At 31.7% G+C, this 17,396-nt stretch overlaps 1 protein-coding gene and 1 long non-coding RNA gene across 2 annotated transcripts in view; both read left to right on the top strand.

The window, feature by feature from the left end:
* The window catches only part of LOC111689223 (eukaryotic translation initiation factor 4B), a 67,575-nt gene that overhangs the window by 24,873 nt on the left and 25,306 nt on the right, over positions 1 to 17,396 (top strand). The window lies entirely within an intron of this gene.
* On the top strand, positions 4,093 to 4,553 carry LOC124419419. Its single transcript, XR_006940574.1, has 2 exons — positions 4,093 to 4,340; positions 4,420 to 4,553. It is a non-coding gene; the product is annotated as an uncharacterized LOC124419419 (long non-coding RNA).

Here is a 17,396-nt window from a genome sequence, read left to right as displayed (position 1 = left end):
GTCATACATGCATAATTTCCTGTTCCTAGGTTCAATATTATAGAAATTTTTAACGTTTCTAGGTTAAAATTTTCAAGAAAAAATTTCAAGAAGTACCTTTGGAAGAACGATAGAGTACTTAAAAGTGCCCTTTATAGGTTCTCATTTAATCAGGACTGTACATACTTAATTTTATATTTCTAGGTTCAATATTATAGAAAATTCAAGAAGTACCTTTTGAAGAACGAAAAAGTCCCCTTTTATGGGTTTACACTTATTCGGAGTCAGACATACTTAATTACATGTTTCTATTATGGGTTCTCACTTAATCCGAGTCATACATGTTTAATTTCATGTTTCTAGGTTCAGTATTATAGAAATTTCAAAAGTACCTTTTAACGAACCCAAAAGTCCCTTATAACATGTTTTCAATATTATAGAATATTGGTTCAATATTATAGAAAATTCAAAAAGTACCTTTTAAAGAACCAAAAGTGCCAAAAAGATCCCTATTATGGGTTCTCACTTAATCCGAGTCATACATGTTTAATGTAATTTGCTATGTAAAATTTTATAAATTTTAAGAAAAAACTTTATCTGAACAATTATTTTTAGCAAAATAAAGCAATTTGTTTGTTGTATTTTTTAAAGAATATCTTATATTTTAATTTTCTACCATAAAATGTAAAATCGTGATATTATTTAACGAAATTTTTGATAAAATGGGAACGTATTGTTAATTTTTTAGGTCAATAAAGTATTTTGCTTTTTTAGGGTTTTTTTGTTAATTTTTTTAATATTGCTGCATTATTTTATAAAATTTAATATTTTTATTACTCCTATATATTAGAATAACATTTTTTAGATATTTTAGTAGTGGAACGACTAAATTTGGACATTTCTTAACCGATTTATTATCCTATAAACCTATCAGAATTTATCAATATTTGACTTAACATGAAATCTATCGTTTCTTTCATTAAATTTCGAAAATAATAAGTAATTTTGAATTGGATACATAATATATTAGATAATCAATGGATTTGGACCTAGAAAAATATTTTGTGAGGTATAAATCTATATATTATAACAAAAATAATCCGGGTTTTTGGTCATTTTGTATTGATAAACAGAAACTTCATTACGGAAACCATATTATACTGGGGAGTACTGTGTGAATTTTATTTAGATTTGTAGAATATTGATTCTTATTCAATAAATCTACCATCCTAGCCACTCTGAGTATAGGGACATCACCATATACCACTATAGAACTATCAAATGCTTAAATCTTGATTATTATCCTTTAAACATTTTAAGGCAAATAACATTACATTTTCACCCAATGTGGATATAATTTTTGCAAATCGCAATTGAAAAATACTTAACACTCTTCCTTTTAACAATAAAACAATAAATTCCAAAAATAATTAAAAAATAATTTGAAAACCCCAATGAAATTAACCGGAATTCTCAATATGCAAAATACTTCATTAACATGCAAATTCTCATGAAAAATAATAAAATGTCAAAATTTGCATTTTAATATTTTTTTCCCCATTTTACACAATCTCTATTTTTAATTAGAAAACATATATTTACTTTTAACCTGTTTTTTCGAATTTTATTTATGAACAAAAAACAAAATTCTCTTAAAAAAGGTAGGCAAAAAACTTAGTTGATTCACTGTATATATGCACATTATGGTTCGAAATCTAAACAACTTTTCTTTTCATTTTATATAATATTTTATATTTAAATTAATTTATTGCATTATGTATCTATATTGTAATATCAATATTTTTATACAATTTTCTACCATATAAATTGTCTTAATTATCTCGTTGGAAATGTAAACAATTTTAAAGGAAAAGGTTTTGAACAATACTGTATATACATACGTATGTAAATTGTATTGGAAAAAAAGTTACTATCTAATTATCATAATAAATATTATTCAATTTAATCTTTCCGCTAGGGGATTTTCTAAATATCTTCATCACCTGCCATGGCGTATTTTAAATTAATGCAATGAATAAAAGTGTTTTCTTTATTATTAATTAGTAGATATTAAAATGAAAACAAATAAGAAATCTATATTCGGCTGTGTCGAATCTTTTATACCCTATTTATTTATTTATTTTAATAATTCTTTTATCAGTTTATATGATATAAAAGTTTATAATAAAATTAAATTAATTTTTATTTTTATTCATTCTAGAACTAATTATTATACAACAAATTATTTCCCAAACATATCATTTTCTTTTAACGATATTTGTTTAAAATCGGTCCATAAAAAGATATGATATGAGATATAAGCAAAACAATCCATGAAAACATTAAGTCATTTTTCATTCGTCTTTAGTTTTTTTGAGAAACTATCTGCATTTGTTTCAAGTCTTGTATTTCATCCAAAGATTAATAGGGTTGAAAATGTTTCAAAATTGAATGTAGCTCCAATAAAAAATATACATACTATCTGAAATTCATTTATTATACCCTACACCACATTGGCTAATGTTTGTAACGCACAATAATATTGGTCCTATAAACACCTTAAAGTATACCAATTGGCTTAGAATCATTTTCCGAGTCTATTATATTTGCCCGCCCGCCCATGTAAACCTTGTAATCAAACTACAGGTCGAAATTTTGAACTGAACCACCGAATAGGGCTTGTAAACCTTTTAATCAATCTACAGGTTGTAATTTTGGAAATAATTCAATGAAATTTTGCACATCATATGCTATTGTACCGGAGACGAAGCCTATTAACATCGGTCTATTATGCAGATTTTATCTCGACAATAAGCTGAAAAACCAAGTTCCATACTAGCCTTGATGACCATCATGAATTTTATAATTATAGAGCCTCATTTGTCCCTAGCTTCTTTAAAAAGTCTCCTTCAAAATTTAATTTAAATATCCACAAAATTAGTATATCTGATGCAAGGTAAATGTTTTATTATAAAAACTAAATCACATTTTACTTTTTGTAACATGCGTAGGGTATTATATTGTCGACCTCGCCAGACTATGCTTGTGTTTTTTGCCTGGCTTTCTACAATTTTGCGTCTCGCTCGCACTGGTATTGGTATCACCTCAAGTGAGGTTATGTTTTATTAGTGGAAACCAAATACTCAAACGTTTCAAACTGGTGGAGACCATAAAATACTTGCGATATAACCTGGTTGAGACCAAAAAAACTCTAAAACTTACTTCTGGTGAAGACCATATAATACTTTTGACCATGTTCGGTGCTCCAACTTCCTATATGAAGGTCTCCGAGAACACGTGTGATAATCTGGCAATATGATAATAATAAAACGCCATTATAATTAAAACCCAAAAAAATGTTGATGTCTAATGTCTTAATAGTTAAAATTATAAATTCATTTATTAACGATAGCTGTTCCAATTTTTAAAATCATAAAAATGGCATTAATTAATATAGAAACTAGGGTTCTATAGTTGAAACGAAAAGTCGACTTTTTGCATTTTATGAAAAGTCGACTTTTCGACTTTTTTCCGACTATTTTCGACTTTTTCCGACTATTTTCGACTTTTTCCGAAGCCAGAAGCGTAAATTTATAATGTTGCCATTTAACATTATATTATTATTATTATTAATAAAAAAAATTTATTTATATTTTTTCTATTTGTTGCAATTTTTTGAGTTTTTTCGACTTCTTTCTATTTTCGACTTTTTCCGAATTTTTCCGAATATTTTCGACTTTTTCCGATGATTTTCGACTTCTTTCGACTTTTTACGACTTTTCGACTTTTTCCGACTTTCCGACTTTTTTCGACTCTTTTCGACTTTTCGACTTTTTTCGACTTTTATTTACAAAGTCGACTTTTCGACTTTTTTCATAGACGATAGTCGAGTTATCGACTTTTTTGTAACAAAATAGTCGACTTTACGACTTTTTTCGACAAAAAGCCGATTGTTCGATTATTCGAAAGTCGATTTATAGAATATATGAATTACCGTCGTAGTACCATTTATGAATTAATTACCCGTTGCTATCAACACTATCGCTGTGTTTTATATACATAACGGAAGTCATATGTTTTTGATGTTTTCAACATACGGCAACTTTGAATCGATTGGCATATTATTCTATATATTTGCAAAAAAGCATAATAATTTTTTTCCAATATTATATTTTGTAAATTTCTTAAATTTTCTACAAGGTAATAAACTGAAATAAAAACGAAAGTAGTAAAATAACAAAAAAATAAATTCAGCTTTTAAATAAAAAATAATAAAAAAAGAAAAACTTTCACATGTTTGTAATATGTACTAAATAAATTGAGATAAAATAATTGTGATAATTGGTCAGCTGAATATTCTGGTAAATCATAATGTGCACAAGATTTGTTGTAATTTAAAATTATATAATTAATAACTTGTTTTGTTGCAACAATTATTAGCGCCAGCTGTCAATTGTTTACAAAACTGCACACAGACAACAAGAGCTACAATTTTCCAATTGGGCATTGTGACCAGAGAGTATTTGGGAAAAAACAGCTTAACAAAAATCATTGCAATTTTGGTAATAAAAAGATTAAAAAAACACATGCCAAAAAGTTAACAACTTTATTGATAATAAATTAATAAAAAAACAAATGAACGAGACTACTTCAGGCATTTGTTTACTTGTGTATTTTGTTTAAGATTAAGTGAGAACCCATGAAAGGGGACATTTTGATAATTTTTCGTTCCTCAAAAAGTACTTTTTGAAATTTGAATAATATTGAACCTAGAAGCATGAAAAATGTACCTTTTTATTTTGTTGTATAATTTTACGTGAGAACCTCTAATAGAGAACATTTCGTTACTTTTCGTTCTTCAAAAGGTACTGAAATTTCTAGAATATTGATCCTAGAAACATGGAATTAAGCATGTATGGCCCGGATTAAGTGAGAACCGATAAAAGGGGTATTTTTGGTACTTTTCGGTTCTTCAAAAGCTACTTTTTTAAATTTTTATAATATTGAACCTAGAAACATGAAATTAAACATGTATGGCCCGGATTAAGTGAGATCCCATAATAGGGGACTTTTTGGTTCTTTAAAAGGTACTTTTTAAATTTATATAATACTGAACCTAGAAACATGAATTTAAACATTTATGACTCGGATTAAGTGAGAACCCATAAAAGGGGACTTTTTCGTTCTTCAAAAGGTACTTTTTGAATTTTCTATAATATTGAACCTAGAAATATAAAATTAAGTATGTACAGTAGAGTGCTTCAAGCTTGTATGAAGGAAAAAATTTTATCCTACAGGCCGCCCCCCACTAGAATTGTTCTATGGGTTATAAAAATAAGTCGTGCAAAAATTTAGTTCAATAGGACTACGTTAACTGGTGCCGCAACGGCTCTGAAGTTTGAAGATGCATTTACAAGGGGAAAATATGCAATATTTTCAGTTTTCACATTAAACAATTTGTTTTCCATTTTATTTTCAAAGAATCGTAATGTGCACAGAATTAGCGTTACAAAAAGATAAATAACACAAAAATTGGTTGAAAAATGTAAAAGTTATTAAAAATTTCTCAGGCCATTATCGTGTCTCAGAGCACTTGAATTCGAAATGTGATAAAAATATAAACATATTTTTGAAAATATTCTAATAAAACAATTGTGTTACTTAAAATACATCTGTAGTTACTTGAATATGAGTTTTTGTCCTTATAGAATAACGTAAACCTGTTCTCAGCTATGGTCGAAAAATTTTGATATTTTTAACGGTCGTTTCAAAATTCAAATTTTAGTTTTTTTGATACTTTGTTAAACAAATTTCAATATTTTTGGGAGAACTCACAGGGATTTATGGACAACAGATTAGGGAATAAAACAGTAAAAAAAATAGGTAAATACCTCTTATAGTTTGCCTGTACCTGCAATTTGATTTCACCGGATTTCGAGAAAAATACATTTTTATGTAATATTTTGCAAAATTAGCCTTTTTATTATATTGTTGTGTATTTTAAATGGAACCTTTTGTAAATTTATTAGTCCACATATATCTAAATAAAAATCCAGAGTTCCATGCAATTCGGACGCCATTAACCCATAAACTTTAAAGGTCAAATGTCAAATTTTGTAATATTTGCAATTTTTGATGGAAACTAGACGAAATTATTTCTATTTTTAGGTAGATTATCACAAAACTTAAGAAATTTATTTATTAACAACCGATATTTACAATAATAGTGAAAAAATTAATTAACCCTTAAACGGCCTTGGGATCAAAATGACCCCGATGTTTTAAAAACATGCCAATTTGGACATATTTTAATAAAAACCGTTGTCCATAAGTCCCTATGAGTTCTTCCAAAAATATTGAAATTTGTTTAACAAAGTATCAAAAAAACTAAAATTTGAATTTTGAAACGACCGTTAAAAATATCAAATTTTTTCGACCATAGGTCGAGAACAGGTTTACGTTATTCTATAAGGACAAAAACTTATATTCAAGTAACTACAGATGTATTTTAAGTAACACAATTGTTTTATTAGAATATTTTCAAAAATATGTTTATATTTTTATCACATTTCGAATTCAAGTGCTCTGAGACACGAAAATGGCCTGGGGAATTTTTAATAACTTTTACATTTTTCAGCCAATTTTTGTGTTATTTATCTTTTTGTAACGCTAATTCTGTGTACATAACGATTCTTTGACAATAAAATACAAAACAAATTATTTAATGACAAAACTTTTGTGAAAACTGAAAAAATGCATATTTTCCCCTTGTAAATGCATCTTCAAACTTCATAGCCGTTGCGGCTCCAGTTAACGTAGTCCTATTGACCTAAATTTTTGAACGACTTATTTTTATAACCCGTAGAACAATTTTAAGGAAAAATTCGAAACTTAGTTTTTTGCAGCACTCTAATGTACAGTCCTGATTAAATGAGAACCTATAAAGGGCACTTTAAGTACTCTATCGTTCTTCAAAAGATACTTCTTGAAATTTTTTCTTGAAAATTTTAACCTAGAAACATGTAATTAAATTTCTATAATATTGAACCTAGAAACAGGAAATTATGCATGTATGACCTAGAAAAAGTGAGATCCCATAAAAGGGGTGTTTTTGGTACTTTTCGTCATCAAAATGTACTTTTGACATATAATATTGAACCTTGAATCGTAAAATTAAGCATGTTTTACCAGGATTAAGTGAGGATTAAGTGAGACTCAGAAACATGAAATTGAGCGGATAAGGTGAGACCCTATAGAAGGGGACTTTTTTGTACTTTATGGTTCTTCAAAATATACTTTTTGAATTTTCTAAAATATCGGTAGTACAAGATTAATAAATAAAGAGGTTACCAAAATTTTACAAATTTAAAGTTTTGCTCAAAACATGTAACGGCTCGCTAAAAAGGTATATAAGGTTATAAGCTAGTATATAATATATCTATAGGTAGGATGTGCAATATAGTATTCAGAGCTTGTAAAGGACTAGTTCTAAGAGTACCTGTTATCCCAATGCATGCCGATCTCTGAACTTAGCTGGCCCACAAAATCCATTTAACTATGTTTGGACTAAGTTCCCATTCCAAACATCTTTCGACAGGTATAATAGGCAACCGTTGCCTTCGACTCTGTGTTGGATGTTGAGTTTCCATGATTGGAGTCTAGAATAATTCCTAGATATTTGGCATTGTTTGATAATGGTATTTCGCAGTTTTTTAACCGCGCCAAGTTGAAACTGAAATATTGTTTTTTGTCGTAAATAGTACCAGTTCTGTCTTGCTTGGGTTTACTCCTAGGTCTCTGGCCCAATTTTCGAGTAGAACCAAAGCATTAGACATGATATCACTACTCACGTCTGGGAACAACCCTGATTCTAATAACACAACATCGCCCGCGTAAGCAACAACTTTTATTTCTTTGTTGGCAGTTCAGTAAGAATCGAGTTAACGACGTAAAGTCAACTGATGTGCCTAGTGCCACCTGTTTTGACTTAACGCTGTTACCCAGATTTCCAGTAACTATTTTGGATTGCAACATAGTTATTAAGCAGTTGCTGATATTCTTTTTATCATCTAGATTAGCAGGAGCTTGTTTAATCGCAGAAGTATTCCCTTTGAACTTAAACCAGTCGGTTCTTCTTGATTCCTACAGAGAGATTTCTCTGTCGAAGAGAATTTAATTATGGTCTGAGAAGAACTTTTTATACCCTTCACCTTCGTGAGAAGGGTATATATAAGTTTGTCATTCCGTTTGTAATTTCTATAATATAATTTTCCGACCCTATAAAGTATATATATTCTGGATCCTTATAGATAGCGGATTCGATTAAGCCATGTCCGTCTGTCTGTTTGTCTGTTGAAATCAGTTTTTAGAGGACCCCAGATATTGGCGAGATCCGAATCTTCAATAATTCTATTAGATATGCTTTCGAGAAGATCGCTATTTAAAATCAGCAAAATCGGTCGGTAAATAACGGAGATATTAGCAAAAATCCGAGACAACTTCTGAAAATTTCATCAAAAAATTGTTTAAAAAGCAACAACAACACTGTAAATAGAAAAAGATGTACACGTGTGTGTGTAGATGTATTTGGTTTTATTCAGCTGTGTATTTTTTTTGTATGTTTGGAATTCAAACATACAAAAAATACACAGCAAAAAATATGATTTGCATTTTTTGTTAAAATAAAATAATTTTCCCTTTTGTTTTGCAAATATATTTTTTAATGAATAGAAAAAAGTATTTAAAACGTTTTCAATTATATGAGAGTAGATTGTGAGTTATTGTACAATAATTTTTATGCGAATAATGTAAGTTTGAAATTTAAAACTAACGCAAATTTTTTCCAAGTGCTTTTTAAAATTTTTTTTAAGATAAACAAAATCTACGTCTCGTCAATGTTTACCAGCAATAAATAAGAGGTCGAAGTCGACCGGCTTCGAGTCGGAGCTTAGCCGGCGAACTATATTTAGTTGCTTGAGCCGTCGCTGAAACATTCGGCTTAAATCGACTCAATTTTTTTTTAATGCTTTTATTAACTAGACTGTAAGATCAATTATTTTTGATTCTGTAACATAATAAATTATTATTGGCCAAACTATATTTTAAAAACGTACAAGATTTAATTTTATGTCGACTTCGCCCTCTGCAATGAATACGAAAGTGTTGTTGTTTTACTCTTGCTTGTATACTATTAAGAACAACAACGTATTGCTAGTGTTAAGCGCATAGGAAACACACTGTCTATAGCTATTTGTCTAAGCGCATTTACAAAAACAAAATAGTTCCAAGCGCATAGGGCTTGGGCACCCTTGGTTTGGATGCTGTTGGCGTCATTGCGTTATTTTTGTTTTTCTGTGTTTTTCGTTATGTATGTTTAGATGTCTGTTGGTTTAGATGCCTTGTGTATTTTGTGTTTTATTTCGTTTAGCGTTGTTGTTCTTTTTGTTTAGCTTTTGATGTAATAGTAATGTAGTCGGGAAAAAATTTAAAATTTATAAAAGATGTTTAAAATTCACTATGGTGAAGGGTATATAAGATTCGGCACAGCCGAATACAGCACTCTTACATGTTATATTATACCCTTCATCTATCAACTGATATTTTAGATTTATCATTAATGAGTGTAATGTCAAGTACCTCCTCCCATTCATTATAATTATCCGTACTTGGGAAAATTAATGTTTTCGTGTTACCAGAATTACATATACCTAAATTGTGTAAATGAAATTAATTAATCATTAATTTCGCCGCTACCCCAGATGAAATACCTGGCATTGGCATCACAGCCCAGGATTATGTCGTCATATACCCCAATTTGGGCCAGGAGGTCACTCACTTCGGCTGGTGGTGCTGTCCTCTTATGCGTAGCTTGAGGCAATAATAAGGCTTCTATTGTGCGGTAGCTCGTCCTTTAAGACTGTTAGGTCATCTGAAAATATTAATCGATTTTTTAGTAATTAGACATGAGCGAGGTTTACCATTACTTCCTGAGTATAGAATATTGTATGTGGAGGCTGGGAAACCCCTTGACTTCAGAGTCCGAGACCCAGGGTTCTAGAACCAGGCCAATGTCAAGGTCTTCCTCAGCTAGTAGTACCCGTAAATTGTTTGTAGAACATTTTGAGTGCTTCAGGTTAATTTGTACTACCTTTAGCGCCATTGTCAGGATTTGGAGGAGGGCTTCAGAGAGCTTTTCGGTGAGCAGAGAGTTAGTAGCTTCAATTTCATCTGCATCACCGCCCCCAGATTTAGTCGGACAGAAGACCTTTACTGTAGCGTCCCTTATCCCGAAGTAGAGCCTGTGTCCTGATCTCTCGAGTTCAACAGAACCCGATCCAGTGAATTTGCTGACGAAATCCTTTGAGAACATATCCATGCATTTGATCACCCTGTATCACCGAAGTCAAAACGGGTGCTGTGTTGTCCTCACTGGCTAGAAGGTGTTCCATAATCAACTCTGTTAGTTTAGATTTCACATTCTGTTACTACAGGATTAAAGACCTCATCTTTGACTTTCACCCGTGCCATTTGGAGGCACCACTTCATTAAATTGTCTCCTTACTGTGAATGTGGCTGCAGCAGGTTCTGGAGTAGTTTTGCTATCTGATCTTCTTTGGACAATTTTAGCTAGGACCAATAGGAGAAAAGTTACACTCATTTTAATAAAACCTTGTATTATTAAAATGTCCAACTTTGACACCTTCTAAGTCCGACAGTTTTTCACCGATAGAGCTGAAAATTTGTATTTGGTCTATATCAAATACTACCAACTATTTTTTAGTAGGGTTACTTGACATGAAATTGGCCCTACACAAATTTAGTATATACTTTAAATTAAACAACTTTTTGGTACTTTCGCGCTCTTCAAAAGGTACTTTTTGAAATTTTTGTTCGCGTACTTTCCAGTAAAAATATTAAGTAACTATATGATAGAGTAATTTTTAAATTTGTTCTCAATTCAAAAAATATCCTAAAAAGTATGCGAACGATAACTTTCAAAAAAAAAAAAAAAGATCGCAAGTTTTTGTTTAAAAAAGAATATTAGTAATGCCCTTTTTTGAAATCTCAATCGCTAACAAATCATTTAAAAACCATATATTGAAAATAACAACGAACTGAAATTTTTTCGTTAAAAACGCGAACGGAATCCAGTAACAACCCAGTAAAATATTTTCAATTTTTGATAATAAGTATTGTATGTAATGTAGTTATTTCGCACATTACTTGGAGATAAGTGGTCTTTATTAATCAAATTATTTAATTTTTTTGGATAGGATTTGTAGCCATATATTTTTAAACCTAGTCGATATTAGAAGATTTTTGATAAAATATTGATTAGTAATTTTGTGTAAACAAATTTTTTAAATCAACTTGTTAATGGAGCATTGGGTAATACAATAGACTAATAAACACAGAAAGTAACTGTGTTTACCCGAAAAATTCGGATAAGCACATTTGTAATCAGTTATTTTTTGATCATCGTCAAATAAAAATAAGATACTTAATCTGGCTGCAGTGCTCATTGCCAGTTGTTTAGCATCTGAGAGAAGGGATTGACAAATAGGTGATTAAATCCGCCCTCGATATCAAGAAAGGCAACCAGAGTGAAATTTCCATAACCCATGTTCTTTTCAATATACTCAACCATGGAATGTAAAGCCGTCTTCATATAGGCATGCTGAGAGTTTGGGAGCAGAGATTTGTCAATAAATAATCTAACATTGATATCAATTATTCTCTCTAGAGTTTTAAGCAAGCATGACGCTAGACTTATCGGTCTGAAGTCCTTTGTGTGTGATGTCTTACCCCCTTTTGGGACAAAAATCTCGTTACACTTGTTCCACCGTGACCAGTAGATACAGGCCTTGTAAATATAACTAAGCCAAGTAATGATCAGATCTATATTATTTTGTAGATCCGCTGGAATAATGCCATCAGGGCCAGGTGATTTTAAGGTGTCGAAACTCCTAATTGCCCAGCGGATGATGCCATCATCTACCTTAACATTCACATTAGTGTTTACTAGGTCGACACCATACTGTTCATGAGTAATTGATTCACAATTTGAAATACAACCGGGAAAATGAGTATTCAGGAGAAGCTCAAGTGTCTCCTGACTATCAGCAGTCCAATTTCCATCCTCTTTTTGACAGGATTTTACGAGTACGACTCGTACTGAAGAGCTTTCTATAGAACTACAGATATTCTACAGGAGCTACGTTTCGCACTACGTACCTGGTTTTTAAATTCATTAACTGTTGACTTATAAAGAGACCATATACCAGATCTCTTTGCCTCGTTAAATATTCTACGACACAACTTAGGAGTTTTCGCAATTTCGGGATCCCACCAAGGGGACTTACCCTTATAATTACAGTTCGATTATTTACAAGCCCTATTTGTGGCAACACTAATAGAGCATGAGCAAAAGAAAGAATGTTAGTCAAGGTCGACTTCTGGATCTCCCAGTTTGTCTTTCTCCTGTTGCGAAATGGCTTCGCAATCTTTGCCTGAACTACTATTTCAACGCAACGATGAAAGTTGGTTCTGAACCTCTGTTTAATACTACTAGGTTATTTTCTAATATAAATCTAATAGAGACTTACCTTTAATATTAACATCTGAGCTACCTCAGACCGTGTGGTGCGCGTTAGCGTCTGCCCCCATAACTAGCAGTATATGCCGTTTTTCTGCTTCACGAACAACGTTTCTGACCTCCCGTTTGAAGGCTGGTCGCCATGGTCGTGCGCCATGTAGCTGCTTAGAAACCAAATTTTGGAGTTGCCAGACTCCCAAGCAGCCGCAACAGTGTCCTCATCGCTATAATCAGACAGGATAAATATATTTGATATGTTTGTTAGCCAAAATACAGGCTCTTATTGTAAAAAAATGTATTAAGCAAAAATACAAAATTTACCGCTGAATGTTAGAAGATCGCGAGTTAGAAGAAGCACTCTTACGAATATTGAATAACACTAAATTTATTTTTAAAACTAAAAACTTAAGAACTATTAAACAAAATCTTAAAACTAACTTAGAACTAAGATAAGACCTCATGCACTCTTTTTATGCATTTAATCTTATCAATTTCATATTCCCATTTAAGGGTGGATTTTCAAGTGCACTAGTGACAAGAATATGCTCTATTTCTAATTACATCTCATAATGTCTAGGCGTTACATAAACAAGAGAATTAATATGCATATTAGTACCAGCATTCTTATTATTACTAAAGGTCATAAAAAACTAAACAATAAATAATTATTTGTAACATCATTTTTTCATTGCAACGATTTTCATTATGCTCTCTTGGAGCACTTTTTAACTCACGTGGAGGTTTTTCCTGGTTTCTTGAACCTTGTTCTGGCATAGATGCCATTTCCAGCTCTCGTGGAGCTTTCGTTATCTCTTTTTTATAGAGATGTTTTGCTTTTCTGACTCTCTTGGAGTCATCTTTAACTCTAGTGGAGTTTTTACTGGTTCTCTTGGAACCTCCTTTGGCGCATTGTCCTTCTTTGGAGCATCCTCTAGCTCTCTTGAAGCTTCTCTCGGTTCTCTTGGAATCCCTTTTGGCATTGAAGCCTGTTTTAGCTCTCTTGGAACTTTTTGCTCTTTTTGAGCTCTCTTAGAGCTCTTTTAAACTCATCTCTCATCGTTTCTTCAATGGAGATTATCATAAATTTCATGTACTTTCGTAGCCTAGTTTCTAGGTCTTCTTCTATTGTTGTCGACATAATGTATACTTCTTTTTATATACTTTTTATTTATTTTTTAATATACTTTTCATATATATTAAATTTATAATTAGCTGTTGCTAATTCAATCTCTGTCAAAGCCGAGATTGACGCTTTTTTTCACAAACAGTGAACCTGGCCAAGGCACTGATCCGGCTCAAAGGACCAAATGTAAAAATTGTTTCCTTTTTTAGTGAATCAGTGAATCAGTCCGCAGGCGGCGGAGTTGCGTTTATCGTCACTGCGGTAGATACGGATAGTGATACTATCACTCATTGGTTCGGACACCATCACCACCATGTAAATGAGAATTTCCAGAATCTCTGCCGGGTCGTGTGGCTCAGTTGAGATGGAGGCAATGGATCTCGGTCTGCTAGGGATTTTACATATCGGGACCACGTCCAACAAAGGTCCAGCTTGAGAAGCTTGGTCCCCAATGGAATCAATCGCCAGCATGAGAAGTAACGCAGAGCGCTCATTTGAACAAGCCAGCAGTTTTATGTGGCCCATCTGCGTCATCATCGGAAGTCCAGCGTCATTATTTTGAGGGGCGGATCCAGGATTTTCCTTAAGGATTTTCCAGTACACCCTAAGCATTCGTTGACGGATGATCCCCATTTGCCCTCGTAGATGGCAACGTCACTGTTGCTCCTGTCGATAATAGCCCTTACCAGTGGGTTTTGGCAACCTTACTGAAAGGCCTATTAAAGACCACAGTTTTAGCCTCTTTTGGACGTTTAGTCGTCGGCTGAATATTAGACAAAGAAGGGGACTCTTCGCCTACTGCCAGGACACAAAAGCTGCCGTTCGTCTGGGATCAAACAGACCATCGAGTCTCCCAATATGGAACAGACGCTTGCTTGATGGATTTCGGACATGTACGTTTAAGTGCTGTTATCCACTAGGGATTCAGTCAGACTGCTATAACGATTGCCCTATCTCAGTGATAGGAGAAGCAATCGATAGAACAAGTATTGACAGACCGCCAAATATGACCCGTCTGACAAGGGTAACTCCGTCAGCATGGCCCATAGGATTCATTGCACTTAAGCCTTCACATCGCGACAAGATGACTACCCTTCGTGATGGAATGGAAAGTCTATGTTACTTTTTCGTTTTCGAAGTGGTATTTTTTTGTTTTTATACCCTACACCACTTCAAATGTTGACTTTACACTCACCAGAATTGTCGATTTACAAATGCCTCTTCAGAAAATTATTTCAAAATCAAGAAACACAATAAGCACGATAAAATTTTGTCAACAAATATTTATAAAGATAGTCCAATAATGAACATGTGTTTTAGAAAATCGTTTTTTTTTTTTGTCAACAAGCACGATAAAATTGCCAATATTTATAAAGATAGTCCCATAATAAAAATTTTTTTAGAAAATCGCTTTTTTGTCAACAAATTGTTAAAATATTTCGAAATCAAGGCAAAAAATACAACTTAAAATTTTTATTATTAAAAATAATCCAATTTTTTAATATACTATTCACTGGTGTAGTGTATTAGGTCTTACTATAAATTTGTACATGTTTGTATTAAAATACCCACTGTTTTTTTATTACACTATTATGGTATATACGATTCAAATATAGAACTGTTCATTAATAATATCGATATCAGGATTTAACACGTAGTATGCTTTATATACATACAAAACGTTTTTCGATTTTCTTCGGATTAGACTGTAATTTGTTTTTTCTCCCAGAAAAGGTCATACGATAATTTAGCAATGTTATCTATAAATTTTAACAAATTATATTAAATTCAATCACATGTCTGGAATCGTCAATAGCTTTCTGAAAATTGGACTAGAAGGGGTTAAAAATAGGTGGAAACGACGAAAAATGGGAAAAATTGGTACTTTTGTGCATAAAAACTTTGTTTGGCTATATTAATGCGAATTTTTTTTTTCGATTTAGCATTCTAAAATGTCAGAAATAAGTATTAGCAAAGTTGGAACAAAACTGGTATCAAAAGGACGAAAAACTAAGAAAATCGGTACTTTTGTGCTTGAAAACGGATTTTTTTTATATTCTAACGCGAAATTATTTTCGATTTAGTCAGTAAAATGTTCAGAAAATATATAATAATCGTCTGAACTTCTTAAAAAGTGTAAAAAATGTGAAAAGGGAGGTGTAGTGTGAAATAGGAATGTGGCTAATTTAAACTTAACGGGTAATTATGTGTAGTTTAGGTACTTTTTCGAAAATAAGTAAATACTTGAGAAGTATTTTGCTGTAAACAAGCATAGACAACGATATATTTTAGAAAAATTAAATTAAATGGGTAAAAAGGGGAGTTTCGTGTTTTTCATAAACCTTAAATTAATATGTCGAAATTTAAATCTACATTCAAACTATGTAACAATAAAAAATATTAATACTTAAAATTTCGGACTTATAAGGATTTTCTCTTTTAAAGCTTGATTTAAACTCATATCATAATTTCATCATACGACGAATTCTCATGATGAAAATTTTTAAGCTTATTGGCTTTTGTTTAAACGGGCGTAGCTTCCACATTTTGTCTACACATTTATCTTTTTGTTGAGACGCACACACAAAATGAAGACTTCTACATATTTCCAGAAAACGGTCACGTCTATCCTGTTATTAGAAGACTCATCTTCAAGAGCATTGTCTTCACCGCTAATATTGCCATCATTATCAGGGGGCTCAATAAACATTTTGCAAACTTCGCCTTCAGTTTCAATGTTCTGCAAAAAGTTTAAAAATATTCGCAAGTTTTTCGCAAACCTAAACCTTTTTCTTCATATACAAAATAAAACACGGTGTAGAGCCTGGCGTTGCCATAAGGCAATGTATACATATATACATATATAAAGATCGAAATTTATATGATAATAATATTTTCGTGGATTTTTTGTTGTACATAATAAAAATATCACTTTTAGTAAATTTAAAATTTTTTATTAAAAACATTACGACATTAAACAAAAAAAGACACTTTTTTGTATAATTCATTTTATCACTTTTACAAAACTTATTTTTTTGCAAGTTTAAAAGCAGCCTACCCTAATCACGCCTTGAAAGTAATTCACCCCTATCGCCAATTATCTTTTTACGTGAAATATGTTCCCTTTACATTTTTTTCACTAACTTTGTTGTTAGTGAACAAAAAAATGTTGATGGAATTTTGTAAACATTGAAGAGCTGTTCCATACAAAATTAACTATTGTGAATGAATTGTTTACAACAAGTTAGAGCTAGAATCTTAAAATATTACATTATCGTCGTTCACTTAAAGAATAAGCGGACAGGTGCCTGGTATTTTTTTCATATTCGGCCCCTTAAGGGAATAAACGGATAAAAACTGTATTTTAGTACTTTTTTGCACCCCCAGTAACCTTTAAACCAAAGAACGTACAAAAAATATGTTTGACTCCCTCATAATTTATCAAAATAAAGGATACTGGGGGTGCAAAAAAGTACTAAAATACAGTTTTTACCCGTTTATTCCCTTAAGGGGCCGAATATGAAAAAAAATACCAGGCACCTGTCCGCTTATTCTTGAAGTGAACGACGATAATCTTTAAACTGCTTTTGTATGTTCTCTAGTTTAGGAGATATGAAGTTACCGAATTCACCCCTCTTAGTGGATCTATTTGGTGGGAGACCAATCTCCTATCCAAGTTTCAGCTCTTTACCTTCAATC

The sequence above is a fragment of the Lucilia cuprina genome, chromosome 4 (genome assembly GCF_022045245.1).
Source record: "Lucilia cuprina isolate Lc7/37 chromosome 4, ASM2204524v1, whole genome shotgun sequence".
Classification (NCBI taxonomy): domain Eukaryota; kingdom Metazoa; phylum Arthropoda; class Insecta; order Diptera; family Calliphoridae; genus Lucilia; species Lucilia cuprina.
Note: the sequence above shows the minus strand (reverse complement) of the source record. Positions and strands in the feature narration are given on the sequence as shown.